The following is a 12,229-nucleotide window of genomic DNA, read 5'->3' as shown; positions in this document are numbered from 1 at the left end:
CTGCACTGCGCGAGACGACGGCTACATCCTGCTGTCGTTGTGGGCCGTTCCGTGCCTTACGACGCCGTAGTGCCGACTTACGTTGGGTGGTGCAGAGCCTGATAGAAGACGAGAAAAGATGCGATTGTGCTGACAGGATCGACGAAGAGAGTCAGTCTTGCTAACTGCTTATGTAATCTCTAGCCAACACAGGAAATAAGGAAATCATTACAGCAGATGAACCCACTACATTGCAGCAAGCTGAGGATGTGAGCTTGTCTGAAGCTGTAAATAGAGTGTTCTTCACAGTTAATCGAATATACTTCAATATAGTGATCATTATTTCAATGTCTTTAGAATGAGTGGAGGAGAAATTTATCCTTTGCACTTCTAGAAAAGAAAGTTATCTAGGAAGGAGTTAGGTGCTGAAGAAGCTTTAGAGAGCGTTAGTGTAGAAGAAGAGACGGTGCTTGCAATGCACAACAGAAGCATACGAACACATGGATGGGTACCTATACTCTTGCAGTTACTTCGAACGATTTCGTATTTAAGCGTCCACGGTGGAATAGAACGCTATGGCTAATGGTTTCGGCGATATGTATAACCTATTTCCAATGAATTACAATTCAGTCTTGCAGAGCTGCTTTGCGGAAGTGACAAATCAGTTACGCGGAAACCCTCTACGTGGAGGAAGGTTCACGAAAGCAACACTTGTCATCCATTCAACTGCAGCTCGAAGCTACGAAAGAAACCCTTGAGGGTTTCTCTGAATGAAACCTGCCTGGTTGAAGAAACATTCGCCCTGCTTTGGGGAGATCGACCAAGGGACCAACGCCTTTCTGGGGTGGTCTTTCTAGCATTTGAGCTAATCAGGAAGCCTGCAGATCGCAGCCCTTCGGTGAATTATTCGACAATCCTAGGCACATAGACACTAAAAATCAAAAATCAGTTCTGTGGAAGCACGCAAGGAGGAAGACCATGCATGAAAGGAAATAAATGTCATCCATCTGACTCCATGGGCTTTCAGTTGTCGATTGATTTGGCTTCGTGCGATGTTCACCTAGACGCGTGTTTACCTAAATTGGCAGTTGAGACCAGTTAGGTGCTGAAGAAGCTTTAGAGAGCGTTAGTGTAGAAGAAGAGACGGTGCTTGCAATGCACAACACAAGCATACGAACACATGGATGAGTACCTATACTCTTGCAGTTACTTCGAACGATTTCTTGCAGTTACTTCGAACCGGGAAGGCTTTGGTACCGGCTTCCACCCGCAAACCAGGACAAATTTTTCTTCAGATGTGATTTTTGGAGAAACCCATCTAGTATTGCTTTGTACCGTCATGCTACAGTCGAATAGATAACAACTTTCTCGTTTGACTTGCCTTCGTGCGGTGTTCACCTAGACGCGTGGTTACCTAAATTGGCAGTTGAGACCACACCGGGAAGGCTTTGGTGCCGGCTTCCACCCGCAGACCAGGACAAATTTTTCTTCAGTTGTAATTTTTGGAGAAACCCATCTAGTATTCCTTTGTGCCGTCATGCTACAGTCGAATGGATAACAACTTTCTCGTTTGACTTGCCTTCGTGCGGAATTCACCTAGACGCGTGGTTACCTAAATTGGCAGTTGAGACCCCATCGGGAAGGCTTTGGTGCCAGCTTCCACCCGCAAACCAGGACAAATTTTTCTTCAGTTGCCACTTTTTTCAGAAACCCATTTAGTATTCCTGTGTGGCTTCATGCTACAGTCGAATAGATAACAACTTTCTCGTTTGTTCGAAGCTTTGAGAACAGTATGGCAGTGACTCGTACCTACCACAAGGGGATACTTTTTACGTAAAACCATCCTTAATCACCATATGGTCAAGTGACTGGGCTCACGGAAGATTAGTGGCTTTCGAGGCGAAAGCAGCTATAGCGACTTTGTGCTTTTGCGCATTTTGACGATGGGGGATGCTGCTTGGCCAATGGGCCCCGAGACGGTTACTCTATAGCTTCATAATTAAGTTGGCGTCCTTGTTTGCTTTCTTCCTAAATATTTGCGTGGCAGTTGTGCGCTTACCGTATTTCTCTTTGTCCTTTTATACTCTTTCACGTATTACCACGTGCTCTGGTAGGAGCTTTCCTCGCACACCTATTACTCCAATTACATTGTTTCTTTTCCGTAGCTGCCGGATAGTTCAAGAGTCCATAGAAAAGTGAAATAGTCAAGAAGCCCTCGGCGTTTTGCTTTCCTTTTTGTCTTCAAATTTACGATAAGTTATCAGTGTTACTGTCCGCATTATCATTAATATTCTTATCCTATACAAATATGTATTTTTTATATTACTCAGTACAAGAGTTGTAATCTTGATGAGGTTTTTCTCTCCTTTATCTCTTTTTTTAACTTTATAGTTGTTTGCGACTAATATAAAACGCGGAATATTACAACAAGACATTCGCCCTTTACAGTCGGTAGATTTATGCTATCTCCTTCGCTCCCTCATAACAGCTTTAGCTGCAAAGCGAAAATACCCAGAACCGGACCCCAATACACAACCTACATGGCCCTCTAAAAGTCTCAACATTGATATTAATTTGAAGAAGCTGCTACAAACCCTTCGCTGAAGGATTTCCTCACATATTGAAGGACTACGCTGAAGGATCAGCTCACACCGGCCTAGGCGGCTCATCGGGACGCGTTCGCTGACACGAGGAAATAGCCTACCTTCAATCACTGTGTTTCTTAGGAAACAGGTTGGCTAAAATGGATAGTAATAAAAGAGGTCACTAGTTGACTGCGGTGTTTCAGCTGGAAGGGTGTTTGGCTTACCTCGCGTGTGGCCTCCAAATGCCGCTGCTTGGAGTTGGCATGCTGTTCGAGTGGCTGTTGTTCTCAGACTTGATGGCTTTCAGCATCAACACACACGGCAGCGTGACAGGCGGGTGGATGTGCTGGTTGCCGCCCAAGACACTGACGCTGTGCTCGGTAGAAGCCTCTGTGCCACACTCGTAGAATTCGTGAATGATGCTCCCGCCAGCTTCCATACCACGCGGACTAAGGTCCTCCGAACTGCATTGACAATACATGACGGTAATGAACACTGCTTTTGAAAAACAATGCCGTTAAGCAACCAAGTTGCGGAACACTGCAGCTCCCGAAACGAAACGCTCCTTCCTTTACTCTGAGCAAACAGCGCCTGCTGAATAATAATCATAAAAAAGAACAACTCCTCATCCATTCAGGAAAAAGAAAAAAACAGGGGCCAGACTCACAAAGATTCTCTTTCGTAAGTGGTAGTTGCCATTGGCCGGCCACCTTAGATAATAATGTCTTGCATCCAGATTGGCTGAAATTCTTTCTCGCGAACAATGCTATCGTAAGAAGTTTTTTGTGAATTTGGGCCCAGATTTTGGCGCTCATTTGGTTTTCTGCTCAACAGCCGTGTTTTCTTACCATTCCAATAAGCTAAGAAATGTCCATGTGCGGAATATACGCATTAATCTTGGTTCTGAAACTGCGTCTGCCGCGTACTAACATTAAACCTAATTTATCCTAAATTATCCTAACAACACTGAAAAGATTTATAGATTTCTAAAAAAAACTATTTCCTACGTGACAAATTTGCTACTTTGCATTCTCTTTCAAACATGATATTAATCCGTGACCGTAAAGTGCTCAAAGAGCGATATTAAATATTGGAAATTTTTTTCGATTTTATTCTTTCCGGCAAGACTTTACTCCTACCAATACAGAAAGGTAAAAAAATGTTGGATGATGACGATAGTCTCTAATGCGTAATTTAAGCCAAGCCGTATATGTGTTTTCATTTCGCGATATTGAGGCGAAGAATTTGACCGATATCACCGCACCGACTGGCAGTGTGCCAGTGCCGTCAGCGCCTTCGCAGAGGGACGGGCAGTGTGGTAACCCTGGCATGATGAGCGGCATTGGCGCCAGCTGTGGAAGACGACGAGGAACACGCAAGTAGTGGCACTAGCGCATGGGCGCGGTTACACCGAGGGACGCCGACGCTCAACCGAGGAACGGGCGCCTAAGAGCTGCGCGCTAAAACAGAAAAAGTATCTTAACGCAACATGTCCCCGGTGCTCTTCCCAGCATCACAGGGCGCCATGCTACGCAGAGAGCACACGAACCGGCTGATGGTTCCATCTCTGCTACATAATTTCTACCCCACTCTCTACCGTACTTCTAATTGGCCACATTGTAAGCACAAAGGCGACCTACTAGACACCACTTGGTTCTGTACAGATAATTCCTCAATAAAAAGAATTGGACACTAACAGAAACATAGCGCAATGGGACGCCACTGGGCCATCAGAGCTTCGGGAAAGCCAATGGCAGCCCCGGAATAGAGGGCCCTTGCCAGAAGTTCGGCAAATGATTTTTTTTTCTCTGTCCCCAGTGCACTGTGGTCACTATATGGCGTGGAACGCGTTTTCCTGGTGCTTTTTCGTGCCACAGTTACAAGCACTTCGATGTTACGTTCAATGTCGGCATTCTTTCATAAAGGGTCAGAAACCTGAAATTCATCCTTTCATACCCCGCTCTTGTCTATGCGACTGAGTGCGGTGTCGCAGTGCGGTGTTAGAGAAGTAAATTGAAATGCAACAAAGATCAAATTCGGTCTATTGCGTGCAAAGCAAAGCTATGACTCGGTTGCCATGTATTTTGATAGGGCCTCTAGAAGTAAATATTACTCTTACATAATGGTGGATTTCAGCAGAGACCATAGCGGGGACACGTCGAATTAAATAATATAAAGCGAGGTAATATGAAGCAGCTACTCATGGCTGTGAAGTTCGCGAGACATATGGCATTCAAGCAGCGGCAAAGCTTCGATGATAAATTAAAATTCTGGAGTTTTACGCGCAAAAACCATTATTTGATGATGAGGCACGCCGTAGTGGGTCACTTCGGATGAATTTCGACCATCTGGAGTTCTTTAACATGCACACAATGCACAGTACACAGGCGTTTTTACATTTCGCCCCCATCGAAACCCGCGCGCAACGGCGATACATTCTCTCACTCTCTCTCCCCAGAGTCGTGTAATCACTATATCGTATGCCACGCGTTTTCTTGGTACTTTCTCGTGCCACAGTTACAAGCATTTCGATCTGACGTTCAATTTTTGCATTCTTTAATAAAGCGCCAGAAACCTGGAAGTCATCCTTACATACCCCGTTGTTGTCTATGTGATTAAAAATTATCGAGTTTTACGTGCTAAAACCACCATCTGAATATGATGCACGCCGTAGTGGGGCACTTCGGATCAATTCGAACCGCCTGGGGTTCTTTATCATGCACCCAATGCATGGTGCAGGGGTGTTTTCGCATTTAGCCCCCATCGAAATGCAGCCGCCACGGCCGGGATTTGATTCCGCTACCTCGTGCTTAGAAGCGTAAAGCCAAAGCCGCTAAACAACATGGTGGGTTTGGAAGTGTCGAGGATAAGATGCACATCAAGGTTACGATTAAAAAGCAACCGACATGCCAAAGCCGCAGCATGCGCAGACGTTGTGTACTCTCCCTTCGAACATTACAATGGTGAGCGTAGTTTCAGAAGTGGACAACCGCAAACCGATACATCGGCTAAACATGCAAGAGAGTAATTTAAAACGGGATGTAAGGAATTCGCTTAACAATGATGTCGGGTGTGTAACATTGCGCTCCGTTGGAATATGAACGCAAGTGTGATATCTCTAAGGGTACCGACTAATTTCTTTCATTTCCAAATCGTCAATGAGCGAGTAATCAGCGTACAGTTATAAAAGCGAATTTATTCACTTTTATAGGTGCACAAACTCCCTCATCAATCGTGTTATTACGTAAACCCAGTTGAATAATTTGCTACATGACTTTAACTGCTACAGCTACAGCTTCTTATTTGAACCACTCTATAAAAACAGGTTTAACGCTGCTGTTTTTTTTTTCTTCGCGAGACACAACATCCTCTAAATGCAATTTTCTGAATTGTAAAGAAACACAAATAAATTTGTCTATCCACTGAGGATGTTCGCAGTGGTCCCTGAGGCATGATACACGAAGCACCAAATTGATTTTTACCTGTGTATTAGCAGGCGTCGAGAGCCCCTCGACGGTACCACCATCTGGTGCCTGGCTCCTTGCACGGTGCATGGTGCTTGCATGGCGTTGCACTGAAGCACGGCGACCATGGCACCCACCTCAACGAGCGGGTCCCGCTTAGCCCTCGCCAACAGCCTCTTGGGATCTCCAACGCCGCTGCCGCAAGCGCGTTCATCGGCCTTGTTCCACGACTTGAGTGCTGCGTTCCGGTGGTCTTTGTGGACGTCCTCGACGGCCAAGTTGCTGAACGCGTAGGACACGTTATCTTTGGCTCCCTCTCGACGTGCGACGTTTAACATCGTGGAAGTCGTCTTGTAGGACGGCGAGTCTTCTTCGGAGAAGGTGGATACGTAGCCTCGGAAGAGACGGTGAATTGCGATGCCGCCTGGTATACACCGTTGCCCGCGGCTAGCAGTAATTCGATGACGTTCCTGTCCGCGATGGTGCGAAATGTGTCCGCCACGTAGGATTAGCTGCGTATTCGAATGCGCGAGCGAGATGCTCGCGCGCCAGCGGCGTGGCCTTCGCGTCGTTCTTCTTCTTCCTTCCATGTTTAAACCTTGTGTAGCGAGATGGGCTGCTATGCTGGAAGGCCCGAGTCTGGCCCACTCGCGAGCTCTAGCGAGCTCCTAAAACGGCAGTCAGTGAAATAAGCTAGTGTCGAGCGTGCGAAAGCGGCAGTCAATAAAAAACAAAAAGCCGCAAGAGCTAGGGTGCCTCGATGCCCAGCGCCGCCGTCCAGGATGGAGACAACCCCGCTGGCGCCGCCATATTGAGTCACACGAGCTGAGACACAGCTACTCTTGCGTTGATGCGTTCATAAATAGTCTTACTCGCGGCGCACTTCCAAGTGATTTGCCTTGATGAGGATTTTTTTTTATCGGTATCGCATTTGCACATCTTTATAACCAATAGCCGTTAACTCGTCGAAGGACCAAGACGTAAATTTATGGCGCCGGGAACATGCCCCAAGTTGCCTAATTCAATTTACATTTAATATGCCGTGTGTATGTTTGAAATACGCACTATTTTTTTGCGCTTCGATGCTTGCTATATAAGGTTTGCGACCCCCGTGTGTCTAAAGTTTTTCTTTTTCGCTGTTGTATTTTGGTTTACACGTCACGCCTCCTTTACCGTAGCCAGCCACTCGCGCACAGCGGTTAGTTTCCTTTGCGTTGCGCGTGCTCTTCGCGTTCGTTGCAATTATTTGACGATATCTACGCGCAATTTTGCTTTTCTTTTTGCCCGCGAAACTATGTGCTGCAGGATTAACCTGGTGTAAAAATAACTGCGATGTGAAAATAAGGTTTAGTTAGTGCTGTAGAGAAACATGTAACGTAACTTGTCTGTGTCGATCTTGCGTAGTACACACAAGAAACCAAACGATGCACAAAATACATTTACTTATAATGTCTAGCACAATCAATCATGAAGAGATATGGACATGAAAAATTATATGTACTGTGTGGCGCCTGAAGGTTATGTTGAAAGACGAGATAAAAAAAATTCGCAAGGTAGACTCGACACACAATTCGGGATAGGGAGAGTTGTTTTTTTTTATTTATTCATTACATGGGGGGGGGGGGGGGGTGTTCAAGTGAGTACATCAACCTTATTACACACTATTGTGTGTAATAAGGTTGATGATATCAATCGAAAACAAGAATGCAAACAAGAAAACGCAACCGCGGGTAATATTAATCAAGGTATCCAGCCAGAATACAGCAGCTACCATCGAATACGTCGCATCAGCCAAACACACCGATGGCGAGTACACAACATTTTATAAATAACCATTAGAACACTGATAACTGCATTGAAAAAATAAACAACACTGCATACATATCGCGTACAAAAACCGTAAATGAAACTAAGACAGTCAAATACAGATTAGCAATGTTTTTCACTTCGAAAATATAGTCCATGATGATGTAGGGCTGTTGACTTTAACAGACGGCGCCCATCCTGTCAATTTCCCTTGTACTGGTCCTCTTCAAAGTGTTTCTAAGTACAAGTAAAACAACAAAAGTGATTATTGATATGAAAAGTTGCCTTGTAAATACAGAGAACCCATTACAGTGCTTAAAAATAAATTTTCGCAGAAGTAATGCTGTATTACCTCGCTTCACACGTTTCGAAGAAATGCACAGGCTACAACAGACACCATGCCAGAAAGCGCCGAAACATTTTGGTCCCATGATGCCCCTTAACTCTACTACACCTGGGCATACCGTGCACAGGCATTTAAAGACCGTCACAGTACCCACTACGATCGGGAATGAGCACGAATGACCATCGGCTTACGAGCACCACGCTACAAATATATTCGTCTAAGAAATCAGCTATATAACGTAACAACCTGATCTCCGCAAGATATCTGCTGAGAATAGAGAAAATCACAATGCTTCGCTTGCCACGTACACAACAGCCGCTCTCCCCAGAAGAAGCACTGCTTTCTTTAGTCCCAAATAACCAGTAGCGAAAAAAGAAACTGAGGGGAAAAAAAAGAAACAAGAGACACACGATGTGTGCTTCCCGTGAAAAAGAAAAATAGGTGGTTTACATGGCGATTTGTAGCTAATGTAAGGCTATTTCGCGGCGAAGCATTTTCGTCAGTTCTTAAAATAAGGGTACTACTCGCATAGACTGCGCCGATCAAAACGGCAAAAGCCTATGCGACGCGCGTTAGCAAACCATAGGCTACTCAGCATCGGTGCAGTGCTTAGTTCGTGAGCGAACGTAGGTACGTGAGCGAGGATCAGAGAATACTTTCTTATTTAAATGAAAAACACGATGTGATAGTCTAAACTTTCTTGACACTTACCTCGCAAATATAGGAGCTATCCTTTGCCTCCCAGTGATACCGCTTTACTTGGGCTTCCCATCTCTTCCTCCGCTCTGGGTCCCGGGGGAAGCGTAAACAACGAAGCCCTTTACGCGTCGATCCGGTGCACTTGGGAACACAACAGCCCGTCATGTCGACTCGATGCACTTGACAAGCTTGTCATTCATGCGGCTGAACACTGTCCAGCAAGTAAAAGCGTCAGCGAAGCATCTGCGCGCACTCTCTCTCGAACTAAGCACCGGCACCAAGCACTCGCAACCGCTCCCTGTGACTCAAGATGGCGTCGCAGCGAGAAAGCGGCGGCGCGGGTGCGGTCAAAGGATGGCACCACCCTGAACGGCGCCGCTGGCATCGAGGATCCCTAGCAAGAGCGCGCATGTGGCGCCACAAACGCATCATAGAAACAGTAGCTGGGGCCCATTATAATTTCCCTATTGAAATACATGTAAAACGGTGAAATACTTCTATGAGGGAACCGCGGTACCACTTCGTGAAATGTGGTGAATTTAATAAAAGTTAGGGGTTATTTAGTTTAGGAAGCAATCAATTTGAATTTTTGCCTTTGCATATATTGCTAAAAAATTGACGAAGACAGACAGACAGACAGACAGACAGACAGACAGACAGACAGACAGACAGACAGACAGACAGACAGACAGACAGACGGACGGACGGACGGACGGACGGACAGACGGACAGACGGACAGACAGACAGACAGACAGACAGACGGACGGACGGACGGACGGACGGACGGACGGACGGACGGACAGACGGACAGACAGACAGACGGACAGACAGACAGACAGACGGACAGACAGACAGACAGACAGACAGACAGACAGACAGACAGACAGACAGACAGACAGACAGACAGACAGACAGACAGACAGACAGACAGACAGACAGACAGACAGACAGACAGACAGACAGACAGACAGACAGACAGATGGACGGACGGACGGACGGACGGACAAATAACTTTAATGAAGGCGGGTAACATTAAAAAATATACACGCACAAATGTTACAAACCTATTACTCGGTACAAAAAATAGCGCTTTTTTATCAAGTCACTCTGTTAGGGCATATAAAGCGGGTAAGTTTCATATATGAAATCATATTGTACGGTAAATTAAAATGTTTATAAGCGTTCTGAAAAAATCAGTAGAACAATTGTGCAAAGTTCAGAGAGGTGTAACATTTGTCCGGTTTAGATGTGTTATATTAGGAGTAGTGTAGTAGTCAAGAGGTTTGTCATATGGTTATGGATTACTGACTTACAGAGATATGATCACGACACTAGACGTTTTTTTTTTTCGTCTGCGTCATAATTTTCGAAAATTATTATTTCCATAATTGCGGGGGGTGGGGGGTAAATGAGAAATGTAGTAATATAACCTTTATCTTTGAAATGCAACAAACTTAATCGAAATCGGTGTTCTGGTTGCGTAGAAAAAAAAATGTCACAGTTTCGCCCTAAGGGCGAAGCAATGAATGCGATAGCAACACAGCAATGCCCTACGAAGTAAGGTGAGCGGCTTTGGTAGCAATATGAATTGTAGTAAACATGAGCTGATAAGTAAGCAGGTGTGCTGCGCGTAAGTAGACCGACATGAAGAGAGACTCGATGACCACGAGAAGGCGCGTGTGAAACGGTGGTGTTGATGAGAAGCGCTTCCCCTGGGCAGCGCGTGCGAAGGGACACACCTGTAGCGCTGCACTGCCGATCCGGGCAGCATTGCATGTGTAGCGTGCGTTGGAAAATGTGACCCGACTATTACGAACTGAATGAACAAGCATGGTGTGAGCGCGCACAAACAAACACGAATAGATCACACTGATTGACTGCAGACAACGACTGTCAAAACGCTGGCAGCAAGCATACGCCGCAGCGGCGGAAGGTACGTGCGGTCTATCGCTTCAACGGAAACTGAGTCAGAGCCGTGTGGAGATAAGAGACGGTGCGGACGAGGGACGAGCGCGGTTGTTGGCGGAGTAGAAGTGCGCCCCCCCCCCCCCCCCCCGCTCTTTCCGGCGCTGGCTTCCTGCTTCCTTGCTTGCGCGTGGGAGATTGAGTGCGTTCGCTCTCCGTGATAGCGCGCGTCCCCGCACGCTTCCGCTCGGGCATACGGCGCGCGGCGAAGATTTTATCTATAGGGAACCTCACGGCGACGGCGACGACGACGGCGACGCCGACGGCAGAAATTCGGTTGAAGTGTCCATATAATTGCTATCGCAATAAAACGATGAGAGCTCCCGAGCTAAAGCTGAGCCATACCCACCGTAGCGTTCGCAGAGTGACAGCGCGTTCAAGGGTGTGAACGGGTCAGGGCAGTCAAGCAATGCCGCATGTCAATATGAATGGCTCACTGCAGGACTCCGTGCATTTGCGCCTATCGTCCGCAATTTCCCCATGGGTGTATCTTCTCTTTCTAGTAAATTCTATCGTTGTACCTTCTGAAGGGACCTTCTCACTCGCGAAGGCCAGAAGTGCACACTCCGCGCACAACGCACTCTGCGCATGTGCACGAGTGCGCGCCAAGTCTTCAGCTGGTGGCGCGTCCGTTGCGTTCCCTAAGGGCACAACCGTTATTCTCATTCATAATAAGTTAACCCTAAACACATTCCCGTTACACTCGAGCAATGTAACATATGTTTGGAAAACGATAACGACGTTTGTAATAGAAATGAAAAAAATATTTCTTTTTAATAATTCTTGCACGGCATATATGCAATCAGTGGAATGATAAACATGAAAGAAGGCGCCCCACGGTTTGCACCATGCGAGTCCGTCTTTGCCGTCCGCTCATGACGTGACGTGGAAGTGATGCTAGCCAATAAAACTAGATGCATTCCTGGGTTTACAGTTCATATCTAAATACGATTAGTGTCTCCATCGTGCCTCCATTCGAGCTTCGCCGAATTCGGGGCATTCATGCATAACACCTCTGTTCCTTGATGTCTCCCCACTTTCAAGCTAGCCGCAACCTTTGCAGCCAACCGGTAATGAAACCAAGCAAAGTGTAGGGGAAAATATTTGTGGTTTTATTGAAGTGTAGAAGTGATAATCTAGCGGAAAATTAAAGTGGGCGCAGAAACTCGCAGTATGGCTACCAGTGTGCACACTGGTTGCCATACTGCGAGTATTTCAGGTTTTACGATAATATTTAAGCGGTAGTTGTGGTCTGGGCATGGCGTTTTCGCTCGCTCGGGGGTTTGAAAGTCCCGCTTATTTCATGCCATTTCATTGTAATCACAGATACTTTGTATGGACGCGAATACTAGGATGTCAAAATGGTTTTACATTTATACTGAAA

This window comes from Dermacentor silvarum, chromosome 1 (genome assembly GCF_013339745.2).
Source record: "Dermacentor silvarum isolate Dsil-2018 chromosome 1, BIME_Dsil_1.4, whole genome shotgun sequence".
Taxonomy (NCBI): Eukaryota; Metazoa; Arthropoda; class Arachnida; order Ixodida; family Ixodidae; genus Dermacentor; species Dermacentor silvarum.
This window is presented reverse-complemented; position numbering follows the sequence as displayed.